We start from the raw sequence: 13375 nt of genomic DNA, 5'->3' as shown, positions 1-13375 counted from the left end.
TATATAATGTAATATCTAAGGAAACCACTAAAAATGCTATAGAGATATACTCAAACTCCATAGATAAATAAAAATGAAATTCTACAATACATTCATGTAACCTACAGGAAGGTAGAAAAATAAAGAAGCAAAAAACATAAAAATAAACAAACAAAATGAAATGGCATACTTAAGCTCTAAAATATCAAAAATCACTTTAAAAGTGAAAGATCTAATTCACCAATTAAAAGACAGATTGGTATAGTGGCTTACAAAATATAATCCAACTATATGTTTTCTATAAAACAAACTTTAAATATAATGATATGGTTTTTTTGAAATTAAAAGGATGGATAATATATAATGCAAACATTAATAAAAAATATACAGTAGTGGCTGTATTAATATCAAATAGACTTCAGAGTAAGTCTATCTATACTTACCAGAGATAAAGAGAAATCCTTTATAATAAAAATGAAAATTCACCAAGAAGGCATAGCTATCTTAAATACATATGCGACAAACAACAAGCTGCAAAATATTTGAAGCAAAACATAATAGTATTGAAAGGATAAAATATACAAGTGTATAATTGTAACGGGAGACTTCAACGCCCTTCTCAAAAAAGATGTAAAACTTGACATAAGATTAGCAAGAAAACTGAACAAGAATTAACGAAAATTCTACACAATGTCTTCAGAAAATAGATACCAAGATCAGAAAAAGACAATACCAAAAAAGGGAGGAGAGAGAGAAAAAAATAAAAGGAAGGAAGGAAAAAAGGAAGCGAAGGGAAGATGAGAAGGGAAGGGGAGAGGAGAGGAGAGGAGGGAGGGAAGGGGGAAGGGAGAGGTGAGGGAGGGAGTGGGGGACACAGTGAGGGAGGGAGGGGGGATGCAGGGAGGGAGGGAGGGGAAAGAAAGATGAAAAAGAAAGAAGGTAAGAAAAAAGAGGGAAAGGAAGAACAAAAAGAGAAATAAAATAAGATAAAAATAGATTCACATATTTATATGGTTAATTTTTGACCAAGATGCTCAATCAATTAAATGGTGAAATAAAATATTTTGTTAAACAAATGGTTCAATAAAAATTAGATATTTATATTTAACAATTCTGAATCCTGTTTTACTTCCTTCAAAAAATAAAATAATCGTTTGAGGTGAATAAACACAATACCTATGTGACAAAGATGTGGAAGAGCTGGGCCTGTTAGGCAGTGCTGTTGAGGCAGCACAGTGTGCAAAACAGCTGTGCAGAACTCGCTGGCAGTTTCTTATCAATTTAAATACACATATGCCTTTGAACCCACCAATATTGCTCCTACATATTTAACCAAGAGAAATGAAAAAAAAAAAGTCCACAAAATATTTGCACAAGAATTTTGGAGCAGACTTACTGTTGAAGCCCCAGACTAGATGCAACCCAAATTCCATTCACCGAAGATTGATAAGCACATTCTGATACAGTCATTGGATGGAAGTAACCCTGCAATAGAAAGGAATAAACTAACGACAAAGCAATTTCATGATTTACAAAAGAATACTGTGGAATCCCACTGATAGAAGTCCCCAAACCAGCAAAACTTATCTGTGGGCCAGGCGTGGTGGCTCACGCCTGTAATCCCAGCACTTTGGGAGGCCGAGGAGAGTGGATCACAAGGTTAGAAGTTAGAGACCAGCCTGGCCAATATGGTGAAACCCCGTCTCTACTAAAAATACAAAAAAATTTAGCCGGGCATGGTCGTGGGTGCCTGTACTCCCAGCTACTTGGGAGGCTGAGACAGGAGAAATGCTTGAACCCAGGAGGCGGAGGTTGCAGTGAGCCAAGATCACGCCACTGCACTCCAGCCTGGGTGACAGAGGGAGACTCCCTCTCAAAAAAAAAAAAAAAAAAAAACTTATCTGTGGTGATAGGCATTAGAGAATCCCTGGAGCACTGACACTGAAGGGGCCTGAGGAAACTTTCTGGAGTGTCTGTCATACCTGATGGTTGGAAAAGCTGGTTTCCCCACCCTAATTTTATTATGCAAATAGGCTAATTAATTGGTGCCATCTTGTCTGCTTCTTACTGTAAGGTGCCTGGCAGAGAAGGGAAGATGGAGCCGCCATCTTGAACATGCCTAGTCCCCCAGTTCCTGACGGAATTCAGTTGTGCAAGCTCCCAGCTTGCTTGTCTGTGTCTGCAGCTCAACTTTGCAGGCTGTTCTTTTTTAGAAAACGATTTGGGGCTGCTTTTCATTAAAAAGAAAAGCCTTACCAAGGTCTCCCATACCCTTACTATCTGCCTAAGTAATTTCTTCGTAACTCCTGTATCAGTATTGTGGGTTGTGGTGTTCGAGGTAATCCGACTGTCAGAAATCTCTCAATGTCAGCACCTAAAATTCTTCCATTTGTACCTCAACTAAAAAATCATAATTCAGTGTGGGTCAGGGTATGGGTGGAGATAGAGGGGTGTAAATGAAATAAGACTGATAATTTTTCAAATTGAGTAACAGATAATTGGATATCCATCATACCATTCTCTTCCTTAAACTGTATCTTTAAAACACTAGTCAGATTGAAGGAAGCAAAAATGGTTAATAGAAAAGGGGCAGTGTGAGAGAATTAGGGACTATTTGACATGTGGACTCATATTATGATTTATGTAGATCCATATCTGAAAGTGAGATATCAATTTTAGCCATCCTGGAAATTAGAATGGAAATTTAGAAATGTAACAAGAAAAATCAGTTTTTTAAATTTTATCTAGTTATAATCAACAAAGTGTACATTCAACAAATGAAGTCTAAATCAAGCACCTGAAAAAATTCATTTGCAGGGAATTTTTATATTTAAAAAGCCAGAAAGATCAATATCTACTAATAAGATGAGATATGAGGATAACATAAAATTAAAGACATTGGTCAAAGACATGGAATAGTATCTTGATCTATTTGGCAAATGCTTCATTAATATTATTTTTTGAAATGTGGCTTTACTTAGACCACTACATAAACAGGTAAGGGTATTATTTTTCTATCAGGCAGACTGAGCTAAGGCATAAACAAAAACTTCATATATTACTGAAAATTTTGTAGACGATTGAGAGTCTGCTTTGATTGCAGACTTAGAATGTGTAGAGTTGAAGAGGTGCTTTTATTTTCCTTTTACAAGGTGAAGCTCCTTTAAGTTTGAAAGTGCAAATCGTATCCGCACATATCGCAATGAAAGAAAACAATACTAAAACTAGTCAGAGCTATGAGAATGTTATGCCATCAAATAATTCATGGCATGCTTATGAAATTGATCTTTCAACAGAAATCTGATGTAAAGAGATACTCTTTCAGTATTCTCATTATAAACGAACAATGATTGATGTCTGAGGGATGTAAATCATTTGGATTTGATTAATCCCATTATTTTCTTTATCATCAATAGTGTTCCTTCTTCCACTGAAGAATAGAGATTTTAGAAAATTGTTTTCTAATATGTCCTCTGCTTCTTTCAACATTCCTCTGTGAAACTCTGAATTTTGAATATTTCTCCAGAAATTACTTAGGAAAATAAATAATTAATGAAAAGCCCATGTATATTAATGAAGTCACATTTCTTGAAGTTTATATCAGAGACGGTATAGATTTCAATGCTTGCCTCATAAATCTATGCTTTTTGACAAATCTAATGAGACATCCAGGATCAACAATGAGAACACGTTTGCCAACTGTGGCTGAAAAGCAATTTAACAGACAAGATCTTGATCTCTGATGAGAATAGATCTGGTTGGCTGAGATGGAACTCAGAAAGTGCTTAGCTTGGGCAGTGACTCAACGTTCTTGCATACTCACAATTACTCCCATTCTCCTCCCTGAAGAATATTTACTTTTGTTGGTATTTGTAGTAGCTTTTGTTTCATAGTTATGAGAGAGAGAGGTTCAGGTTGAGGATAAAAGGCCCGGTGAGAGGAGAGTTGGTGTCTGTGAGGACACATCTGTGTGGGGTTTGGTTCCTATGGTCAGAGGAGATCTAGATAGAAATGAGGAGACATCATTGAAAATTCTGTTTTGGTTTGTGGTTGTGGGATCTTTGTTGTTGATCTTGAGAGATTTGTTACAAGTCTCACCATAAACAAAGGGTCTCTGTGGCCCAATGGATCACACGATAAGGGAAAAGCTGTTCTCCCACCCTTCCTTCTCCAGCCTGCCAAGAAGGGAAGGACCTGGGCAGCAGAAGTCTGCCTTGTCACTGGAGTCCTGGTGTCAGCTTCCACGGTGGTCTGATGTCTTGACGTGCTGTTTTGTGAGTTAAGGTGAAGCAAACTTTTGAAGAAAAGCTAAGAGATTCTTTGTGTCAGTCTAATTTCTAGAAATTAGGCTATGGAAGGATGCTATTATAGCACTTTGGGTAGAAAAAATAAGTCTTTTCTGCATTTGATGTAACAGTGAGAAAAGATTTGTAACACGTAAGTTACTTGTAATTTTCAGCTTTGATTTCTTTGATAATACAAGAGAATGTGACACTTCTGTAATTTACATCAGTTCATTTATGGTTTACCCCATGGGATGCTGAGTCCACTTGTATAGGAAGGGAGTGGGACACGTCAGAATTTCCACTGAGGAGCAAGGTGTGTGCGAGGTCAGATGCGGCTTGTTCCCACCAAAACTAGCACTGAAATTTGTTTCCCATGTGACAGAGTGGAGAGTAGGGCCAAGTGGGCAGTGTTTGGGCTGTGGGGACAGATCCCTCACGAACAGCTCTCATGGGACCAGACTAGTTATTGACAGAGCAGGTTGCTCCTTCTCATTTTGTTTCTTTCGCACACGCTCACTTTCAGTCCTCTTTTCTGCCATGAGTTGAAGCAGCGTGTGACCAGTCTTGGACTTTTCAGCCACGAGAATCATGAGCCAAGTAAACTTCAGTTCTTTATAAATTTCCCAGTCTCGGGCATTCTGTTACAGCAGCACAAAATGGACTAAAACCCATGGTTTTAAAGTCTCATAGATGATTCTGAGGCACTCTAGATGGGAATCCTTCAACTTATTTAACATCATCGATTTGCAGACTGACGTACACTCAATGCCAACATCCCCAGGGACCTATGTATTTTAAACACCACGTGTACTGTGGGCAATAAATCCTGAACCAATAAAGACATTTCAAACACATGAATCCAGTCAGAACCACATAACCAGAAATATCCTTCTTACCATCTGAGTCTAAATCAAGAAAGTGACTTCATCCTAGAACACACATTTCTCTGTCTTTATTTCCATTATCCGTAAAATGAAAATCATACAATTATCTTACTAAATGCATAGTTTCCATAAATTTCATATTTTTCAAGAGAGACAACCATTTCCTGTGTATGCCGTAATTATTATTTAAGGAAAATTCAAAATATTTAATTTTACTCTTTATCATACCTTCCATGAGTTTATCAATTTACTAGAAGAATCTAATGCTCTATTCTTCTGAGTGATGCTGTGTTTTGAAACTGACTTTAAAACTTATTTTTGTTTAATTTAAATAGTTGCTTTCATTCCTAGGTTATCCAAATTTTAGGGATTAAAAGAATATCAGAAGTAAGAGAACATGCTATCAGACACTCTGCTGTCTCTGTCTCTCTCTCTCTCTCTTTTCTCCCCTTTTCAGATCATGAAGCTGAGCCCCTGGGAGATGCCATGAATTTGCTAGGGCCATGCCTGGCACACATCTAGACAGACAGCCCTAACCCAGGCTCTGTAGTTAAGCCTAGATGATGAAAAGAAACATATACTGAAAAAACAGAGAACACCCAATAGAAAAAAATATTTCCTCTATTTTTACTTTGTGAAGTTGGTGGATGGGCTGTGGTTTGCACATAAAACAGAACGATAAAGTCTCCTCTATGAGAACTTAAATGTCAAGGAAAAGTCACAAGATGCTTTGCGGTATCTGAAGTTGTAATCAATCTCCTTTTCTTTTCAGTGGTGTTTACTTCAGTATAGGTGAGAAAAATGATTTGTGAAATAGTTACTTAACCTTGTCACACATAGCCTGGTATTCTGTTCATTTTTTTTTTTAAATCAAGCTCAAAATACAAACATGTTTTTTTCCGTTTTTCTTTCAGTGATGTTACAATCAGTATGCACAGTACTTACAGAATAACTTTCAGTTTTCAATAACTTTTTTCACTTTAATAACTTTCTGAGTTGTTGGGAGAAAAATCTAACAGTTTCTATAGTGATCCTGAACCTGAACAACACAGAAAAAAAAGTTCATAGATGTGAAATTCTAAAATAGATCAAGACTAGTGTTTGTCACAAGATTATAGATAGGAAAATGTATTGCTATTATTTTCCTCAACTATTTTGCTTTTTTTTTTTTTTTTTTGAGATGGAGTCTTGCTCTGTCACCCAGGCTGGAGTGCAGTGGTGCGATCTCAGCTCACTGCAAGCTCCGCTTCCCGGGTTCACACCATTCTCCTGCCTCAGCCTCCCGAGTAGCTGGGACTACAGGCGCCCGCCACCATGCCCGGCTAATTTTTTTGTGTTTTTAGTAGATACGGGGTTTCACCATGTTAGCCAGGATGGCCTCGATATCCTGACCTCGTGATCCGCCCGCCTTGGCCTCTCAAAGTGCTGGGATTACAGGCGTGAGCCACTGTGCTGGGCCAACTATTTTGCTTTCTTAATTAAGGAACTCAAACTTTGTTTTCAAGATCAAATGTTTAACCCATTTATTTTTTCACTAAATCGTTTAAAATATTTATTGTACACAAATAATCAAGTTGAGAGAGTTGCCATAAGATAGCCTGGAAGGAAGATAAAGAAAGACACTAGTGCTGCCTTGACCAGGACACTGTGATCCTCAAACTGGGCCTAATGAATGAAGCTGACTTCACTCAATCATCTAAAGAAACAGGGCTACTTCAAAGAGAAAGGTAACCATGTCTGGAAGAATTGTGGAGTTGTAAAAAGCATATTGTGTTTGATGAATGGCAATACATTGGATAAAGTGTGAATATTACATATTGACTTTGAAGATGTGAATTTGTTGGGGCCAGAAATCCGAGGGTTCTTGTGTTGGTTTGAGTAGTTGGCACTTTTTCCTGTGACTGTGGAAGAGACAGGGTAAGCCTGTTGTTCTAGGAAGACAACTCTTCCTAGAGTTGAGAACTCCCACTCAGCTGGAATTGGAGAAGCTGGCCTCAGCTCCCATTTGTGGCAATAATAGCGAATGTAGTGAAGGATGATGGCGGCTGACCGTCAGCTGAGGACAGAGAGAATGGAGTGTTATTTATTGGGGGCTGCAGGGAAAACAGAAGCCTTCATTTGGAGGCTTTGGACATACTGAAGATTAGGGTCCTCCCTGTCCCTACCAAAATGTGGCCATGGCTTATCCAGATGGAAAGAATCCAAGGCTCACCCGACTACAGAAGGCAAAGAAGTAAAGGAGCAATGAGCGAATCAGCAGGAAAGGGAAGACAGGAGCAGATGGTAGTGGAGAAACTGACAGCCTTCCCCGGGCGTGTCCCTGCATGGGATTTATTCCCAGCCTGGAGCCCGGTCATCATGTTGCTTCTCCCTTATAACCATTCCCTTTGGAAGTACCTCCCATGCATTTCCAGTATAGTTGTGTTGTGTTCATGAGCTGAAAAAGCTCACTGCAAATTAGAAAGCATTCCAGATTGTGATACCACCTCTCCCTGTTCTTTTCACACTTCGCTCTGGTATCTTACCTGAAAATCAGGTCATGGATGTTACTACCTCCAATGAGTGCTTAGAATTCATATTTTTCAAGTCTTTGTTATTTCTATGTGAATCCCAGATGTGGCCAGAATAAGTGATATCTTCCTCTAGACATTGCTCAAACGATCAAACATATTTGGTTTTGATTGAGCAATAACCAAGTGAAACTTGCTATCACTGTGTCCACTTTCAAAGCTCGTTTGCTCAATTAGAACTCTTCAATCTAAGCTTAAACCTAAACTATTTGTATCTGCTTTAATGAAAATTTTAAGTGTATATTTTACAAATTAATATTATTTGCTTATGCAAATCTTTTATAGATAAATAAAATACCATATGTCCATTTTATCCTATCAGTTGTAAAAATCCTAAACTCTATTTGCCTAGAAAATCATTTGCCTCTGCTCATGAATACATTTAAAATAGCCTTTGGGAAGCAGAACATATAAAAATGTGGCTTCCATTCAGTGAGTCCTTGCGACCTGCTACGAAATAGGGAAGGTGAACATTTTTGAAGTTTGCTGAACTAAAGTTCTTTGTATCCATAATCTGATTTAAAACTCACAGCAAGTCCCATGAGAAAAGTGTTTTTATATTTGTTTTACAAATGGCTAAATAGATTGTTAGATAAATAAACTTTGCCCAGAACTAGTACTGAACATGGATTTTTTTATTGAAAACCTTAACTGATGTAGACCACCATTGATTCCTCTGTATCTTCCATAATTTATCTTTAATTAAGCAAGGTAACTTACAACTACATATTTGGACCATAACACTTGCATTTTATTTAAAATTCAGTGTGCTTTGACATGTCAACAATCTATAGTGATGGGCATTTAAAATAACACACAATTAGGGCCAAGTGTGGTGGCTCATGCCTGTAATCTCAGCACTTTGGGAGGCCGAGGCGAGTGACTCACTTGAGCCCAGAAGCTCAAGATCAGCCTGGCCATCATAGTGAAACCCTTATCTCTACAAAAACTACAGAAATTAGCCAGGCATGGTGGTGCACTTCTGTAATCCCAGCTACGTGAGGCCAGGAATCGCTCCAGCCCTTTTGGCTGATGTTGCAGTGAGCCAACATTGCTCCACTGCACTCCAGCCTGGGCGACAGAGGGAGACTCTTGTCTAAAACACACACACACACACACACACACAATGAAAAAATTTATTGCACCTGGTATGTGGATGCTATTTGAAGAGAGCCTATAGAGATATTTTTGGAGCTATATTTTAATGAGGCACCAAAGTAGAAGTGATCAGTTTGTTCATTTTTAGCTTCAGTTAAGGAAATAAATTGACTCTTAGATAGTCATAAATGTAATTTTGTCCTGGAGAGACTGTGAATCATTTAGGTCTCATGCTTTCCCTTTTCCCTGTCGCTTAGGAAGCTTGAATGAAATCCACAGAATTGATTGTGTGACAACTTGCTTTGGCTTTGCTAATGTTTTCCTTTATTCTCACTTTACTCATACAACCTCTGTTATTTTTATTTGTTTGTGCTATGTGTATTTTGCAACCCATCTTGAATAATTGTTGGAAAAAAACTGTATGTAATTAATTCAATAATTAAATAACTGGGAAAATGATATAACTTCGTACTCAACAAATATATATATTATTGTGTATATTAATTTAACTCACATTTAGCTTTTACTTACCATGTGCAATGATCATTTATTTTAAAACTTAAAAAAAAACCTCTAGGTCTAAGCTGATATTCAAATGATTTCTGAAGTAATTGAGCTGCCAGTTGTTTAAGCTATCAATAAATTAGAGAAATTTATTGTGTTTCATTATTTTTCACAATTATGAACATATTTTACAAAAGAAACAGTATATATGTATATATTCCATCATTTACACTATTTGATAACCTGTCCTATATATGGGTTGAGTATCTGTAATTCAAAAATCAAAAATCAAAAATGTTCCAAAATCCGAAACTTCTTGAGTGCCAACATGAGGTCACAAGTGAAAAATTCCACACCTGACATCTTCGCTTTCAGATGGTTCAATGGATACAAACTTTGCTTCATGCACAAAGTTGTTTAAATACTTTATAAAATTACCTTTAGGCTATATGTATACAGTGAATATGAAACATAAATGAATTTCATGTTTAGACCTGGGTGCCATCCCCAAGTTATCTCATTATGTATACACACGCAAGTATTCTAAAATCCAAAAACATCCAAAATCTGAAACAGTTCTGGTCTCAAGCATTTTGCCTAAGGGACACTCAACGTGTATTTTCATGTAAAACATTTAACCTATATATGTTAAATAAGCTGTGTAATATGTATGTTATATAAGTTAATTTATATAACACCCAATATGTATACACTGTCATATCATAAATAATGTAAAACACACATAATATATAGTTAATTTATATTTATTATATTGTATTTATATATCATTGTATACTTATTTTATTTATAATGAATAGTTATTGACAATAGTTTAGATCTATTTAATTATAAATATTTGACTGTTTTCACCAGTAAAATTATTTAATATGGTTCAGCTTAGCATTTTAGGGGAAGTTATTTAAGTACTGTAATAAGAGGTGACATTAGGATGCAACGTGAACATATTATGTGATAAATAAGATAAATCACTAGCCACAGTCATAGGCATGTGAATTCCCTGCTATAAAGGCCTTGGGGATTAAGAATGGATTGGTTTACTCTCAGGAAGTATAATTACAGAAGGCACATATAGGAGAAGGGATTAAATTTTCTCCTTAGGAAAACATGCAAGACTTAAATAGTGAAAGAAATTCAGGAAAAGCAATTTCAGTAGAACTGCATGCTAGGAGATGAGGGTAGTTTTGGAAATGAGTTGAGCTTAAGCTTTAGGTAGAGTGGCTTATGAGAATCAGAAATAGTGAGAGGCTTTCCTTCCCATGTTAGAATATTTAACATGAATTTGCAATGCTTCTTAGAAGTGCGTATATTTAACTAGTGTCTCTTGTTTACCTGTCATAAAAGCTGATATAAGCTGATATTGTGTCCAGAATTTGTTCCTTCCTGTGGGTTCTTGGTCTCGCTAACTTCAAGAATGAAGCTGTGGACCCTCACGATGAGTGTTACATTTCTTAAAGATGGTGTGTCTGGAGTTTGTTCCTTCAGATGTTCAGCTGTGTACAGAGTTTCTTCCTTCTGGTGGGTTCGTGGTCTTGCTGACTTCAGTAGTGAAGCACAGACCTACGCAGTGAGTGTTACAGCTCTTAAAGGCGGCACATCCAGAATTGTTTGTTCCTCCCATTGGGTTCCTGGTCTCGCAGACTTCAGGAATGAGGCTGCAGACCCTCGCAGTGAGTGTTACAGCTCACAAAGGCAGTGCAGACCCAAAGAGTGAGCAGCAGCAAGTTATTGTGAAGAGCCAAACAACAAAGTTTCCACAGTGTGGAAAGAGACCCAAGCAGGTTGCTGCTGCTGGCTCCCATAGCCAACTTTTATTCCCTTATTTGGCCCCACCCACATCCTGCTGATTGATCCATTTTACAGAGTGCTGATTGGTCTGTTTTTAAATAGTGATGATTGGTGTGTTTACAAACCTTTAGCTAGACACAGAGCGCTGATTGGTGCACTTTTACAGAGTGCTGATTGGTGCATTTACAACCCTTTAGCTAGACACAGAGTGCTGATTGGTGTGTTTTTACAGAATGCTGATTGGTGCATTTACAAACCTTTAGCTAGACACAAAATTCTGCAAGTCCCCACCCGTCCCAGAAGCCCAGCCAGTTTCACCTCTCAATATAAGACTAATTATATTCCTTATGATAGATTATATCTTAGAATTATGCTAATTTTGTACCTTAATGTTGACTGTGGAGAATCTTGTCAAAACAGTATAAGTAAATAAACAGCATCTCCATACTTTGACATATCAACTGTTTTCAACTACAAAGCAAAATGAACCAGACAATAACGCTCATCCCAGAAAAATGTAAGTGAAATAAATACTGCTTCCATAAAAAAAGAAAAGGGAACACCCACATTTACATGTATTGTACCGAATGTAGACAAGATTCTAGTTCGATTCTTAAAGCTGACGGAACGCTAGTACACATTGGCATCTTCAAGCTTCTCTTTCACAAGACAATTATCATCACGAAGGAAGATGAGAATGAGCTGTGTTGGCCATTAGCCATCATTGCCACTGACATGAAATGAACGTTCGTTGAGAAACTACAAAAGAGACGCCTTCCAAGGGCAGGCCTTGGAGCAGTAGATTCACCTGCAATTCTCGGCAAAGGCTGGGCACCCACAGCCCTGCACCCCGGCCTGAGGGTCGCTTCTGCTCCAGCACGTTTTTGCTTTGAAAACTTACATTTAATTGAATTATGCATTTCACAGTCTGGAATGTTTTTTTCAATGTTTTTCACTTAAAACTTGGCAAATGTGGGGAAAAATACATAAGCTTTAAATTAAATGCTTTATGAGCTTTTAATACTCATTAAAAAAAAAACAATAATTAAGAACCTTTTTAGGTAGCTCGAATTTCCAAAACTACTTTATGGTTATGTCACAGGATTAGAATTAACAGTTACTGTAACTGGATTCAACAATCACGTAATGAGCCTTCATGGGGGTCATTTTCTAAGTTCTGGAGAATGTGGTTTCCATGTTGTTTCCTTTTGTCTTAGCAAACTAATTGTAAGGATTTTGCTCCTAAAGTACGTGATTTGACTGGACACACTCAATTTTTCATTACAGGTCTCATTTTAATTCATAACTAAGTTATTGAATAATAAAAATTCCTCCAGTGAGATAGTCAGTTTTATTCTTTATTCATAATCCTTTTAATTCAACAATATATGATTTTTGTCTACTAACTTATTAAAATTAAATGGGATTTCTAGACATAAAGTGTGCATATATTTGCATAGCTAAATTGGCTCTTAGCAAAATATTACCATGGAAAAAAATAATGGTAAGTAAAGTCAATTGATTAATTTTTTTGAGTTTTTAAATACCTAAAAATAAATAATGGCTGTTATTCAAACCTAAGGAGTAGCATGTAAATTAGAGAACACTAAAATATTAAACAGTCAAAATGGCCCTTTAGTAAATGCAGACACAGAATGCACACTGTTGGAATAAAATTAAAACAGGACTACTGTGTGTGTTTGTGTTATATATGTGCATATTCATAATATGTCTTCTAAAATAAAAACATTAGAGCAGTAACATGATGTATTTGTGAATTTTAAACTTCTTTATAATAAGACTAGCAATTACAGAATTCCCCAAGTATTAACCAAGATGAAATCAACCCAGTAGCCTTGACACCATGTTCCTGCCAGCTTAGCCATGTGTGGCTGGCAGGAAGGTTCCCCGAATGAACAGGGACCTTCAGGGCCACTGAGCAGAGCTGTAGCCATGCACTGTGTCTCCGAGCAGCCCCTGTTGATGTGAGCCCCACCCAGAGGTCACTGAGACTCAATGCCCCAGTGGAGCATGTCGATTTGGCAAAGAACAATTTGGTAAATTCTAAGAAACGGGTCATTCCAGGTCCTCTAAGATAAGCTGGGTACTTTTCTTGACCATTATCCAAGGCTTCCTATCCAAGGCTTCTCCTGGCCTTTGTCTAAATGGAAAAGAGGTGTTTTCAGGGCCCACACAGGGCTTCCAGGGCACAGCAGGCCCCTGGGTAAGCGGGAGATGGAAACGTCAT

This window comes from Pongo abelii, chromosome 7 (assembly GCF_028885655.2).
Source record: "Pongo abelii isolate AG06213 chromosome 7, NHGRI_mPonAbe1-v2.0_pri, whole genome shotgun sequence".
Classification (NCBI taxonomy): domain Eukaryota; kingdom Metazoa; phylum Chordata; class Mammalia; order Primates; family Hominidae; genus Pongo; species Pongo abelii.
Note: the sequence above shows the minus strand (reverse complement) of the source record.